General features: G+C 45.1%; 1 pseudogene; it reads left to right on the plus strand.

Annotated features, from left to right (window-relative positions):
* Nucleotides 1-818: 818 nt before the first annotated feature.
* On the plus strand, nucleotides 819-918 carry LOC122734231 (annotated as a pseudogene).
* Nucleotides 919-2,969: the final 2,051 nt, after the last annotated feature.

A 2,969-nucleotide genomic window follows, 5' to 3' on the forward strand; every position in this document is an offset into this window, starting at 1 on the left:
ACACTTACTAGCTGTGTCACTTGACCCTCATTGCCCTGCAAAAACAAGTCTTAGCCCTCATTTGAGTCTTCTCTAGAGACAGCTAGCTGGTATGGGGGGATAGAACCCCGGGCCTGGAGTGACCTAGCTGCCCCTGTGCAGTTTTATTTTATAAGATCCTGCCTATCCTTCATTCGAATACCTTCCTATCTGATCTTTTAAGATCTAAGATAAATGTCAGCTTTTCCCCAGTTTCTGTTTTTCCTTTGTATCTGATTCTAAGTTGGAATGGTCCTTTCCTACCTCAAGGTTCTTGACATTCCCATTCTGTCAACCAATTTTTATTTTAAAAAATCAGATCAAGAATAGAATTTCTTAGAGAGAGAAACCCCAGCCAACATCCAGACCCCTGAAGTCCCACATCACTGCTATATCCTGACTCTGTGTCAAGCTTACGGTCTGTGTTCTGACTTCAGTTATTTCCTCCTTCTGTGCTGGTTGTCTGTACTAACTCCATTGACAAAATTGTTCCTGCTCTTGTCTCCACTGACCTTTGGCCAAGTGTTCTCTTTCCTCGGTTCTGGATTTCCTCAGGTGTGTATAGCTTCTTTTTTTTTTTTTTTTTTTTTTTGCGGGGCAATGGGGGTTAAGTGACTTGCCCAGGGTCACACAGCTAGTAAGTGTCAAGTGTCTGAAGCCAGATTTGAACTCAGGTCCTCCTGAATCCAGGGTCGATGCTTTACCCACTGCGCCACCTAGCTGCCCCCCTTTTGTATAGCTTCTTAATGTCAAATGAATTGAATAAATGAATTAATTAATTTCAAATGCTATGGAAGTTCTTGCTTTGGCAGCACATACACTAAAATTGGAATGATACCGAGATTAGCATGACCCCTGCACAAGGGTGACAAGCAAACTAGTGAAGTGTTCCATATTTTGACTAGTGTCCTGTGCGAATGCATTTCCTCCCCAAGGATCTGGATGAAGCTGAAGCTGAGGCTGAGGCCCACCTCAGCAAATTCACCAGGAAGCTGATGAAGGAAGTACTGTCCCAGAACGTGGGCCTCCCCAGAGAGACCCCCTTCAACCTTGACCACTGCTGGTACTGAATCCTGGCCGGCTCGAAGTCTCCAAGTGGCCAACCATATCTTCTTGCCTATCCAGTCTCTCCTGTACAAAGTAATTAATGGTATCTAGGTTTGAAAAAATACTATTAAAAGAGGAGACATTTGGGGCTGGGGGGGGTCCCTCCTTGACTTCCTTAACTCTTACTACATAACCAGTTTTCTAGACTGCTTCGATTTCTTAGGTTATGAAGCTGTTCATAAAATATGTCCTCTAATGCAGTAGTTAACTGCATTCTAGTATTTAAAAGACTCTCGCCTGGGAGACAGATTCAATTTTTTAAAAAATTTTTCAGTTGGTCAATGAGGATTAAATGACTTGCCCAAGGTCACACAGCTAGTATCAAGTATCTGAGACTGGATTTGAACTCAGGTCCTCCTGACTTCTGGGCCAGTGCTCTATCCACTGTGCCACCTAGCTGCCCCCCTTGGGGGATTTGATTTTTGATGCTTGTCCCTAGAAAGCAGAACCAGGAGCAGTGGGCAGAAGTTACAGAGAGTGCCACTCAGGCTTAAGGTACAAATAAATTTCCTAGTGATGGGAGCTTTCCAAAAGTGGTATGGGCTGCCCTGGGAGGTGGTAAGCTCCCTCTTGGTCCTGGTCTGTAAGCAGAGCCTGGATTCCCATTTGTCAGCTATGTGAGAGAGAAGATTCTTCTTACGTACAGTTTAGCCTATAGCCTAGCTTTTTTTTTTTTTGCAGGGCAATGAGGGTTAAGTGACTTGCCCAGGGTCACACAGCTAACAAGTGTCAAGTGTCTGAGGTCGGTTTTGAACTCAGGTCCTCCTGAATCCAGGGCCAGTGCCTTGTCCACTGTGCCACCTAGCTGCCCCCTATAGCCTAGCTTCTTAAACTGTGGGTTGTGACCCCATATGGAATCTGGTAACTGAATGTGGGGATCGAGAAATATTTGGCAGCAGTCAAAATGTAAGAAGCTTTGTTATATACCTATTTACCGGGAGTCAAGTAACAATTTCTTGGGTCAAAAGGGGTCATGAGTGGAAAAAGTTTAAGAAGCCCTGGCCTACGAGGCCCCTGAGGTTCCGTCCAATTTTTATGTCCCCATGGGTATAGTAAAATGTCCTGCACACAATAGGCGCTCAGTAATAAATGCCCAAGGAACTAATTTTGCTGTTTGGTTACACAACTTGGGCTAGATCCCCTAGTATTCTTCTTTTCAGAATAGAAAAAAAAAAAACAGGCACAGAATTTTTTCCATGTGTCCTAATTCCGAGCTTGTTCTGTCAATACATCAAGGTTATTCGACTACATGCAATCCAGCAGGTAACAGAATGTCAATCTCAGCAGACTCCAATTAGAAATTCCTGGGCCAACAGGGCCCTTGGGCACCTGATATTGCATAACATCAAACTGTAATCAGCTGGATGGACTAGCTGGCTTCACCAGGCATAAATCTTGCTAGAAACTGCAGTGTCTTCTTATAGACTGACACTCTGGGAAAGGAGAGGAAATGAAGACCACCCCCTTCCAGAGCAGCCCCAAAAGAACAATCTTTCCACAGGTCTGGGGCTGAAACTATTGGGAATATAGACCCCCAAAAGTCACCCCAAGGGAATATGAATGGGGATAAATGACTTGAGGAAATCCCGGGAGAGTGGATGGATAAATGAAAAAGCATCTGCTAGGTGCTCACTATGCCCTGGAGATACAAATATAAAAAGTAAGGTGGGGGGGGGCAGCTGGGTGGCGCTGCAGTGAATAAAGCACCGGCCCTGGACTCAGGAGGACTCGAGTTCAAATGCGGCCTCAGACACCTGACACTTACTAGTTGTGTGACCCTGGGCAAGTCACTTAACCCTCATTGCCCCGAAAAAAAGTCAGAGCGTCACCTGTCCTCAAGAGGC

Source organism: Dromiciops gliroides, chromosome X (genome assembly GCF_019393635.1).
Source record: "Dromiciops gliroides isolate mDroGli1 chromosome X, mDroGli1.pri, whole genome shotgun sequence".
NCBI lineage: Eukaryota > Metazoa > Chordata > Mammalia > Microbiotheria > Microbiotheriidae > Dromiciops > Dromiciops gliroides.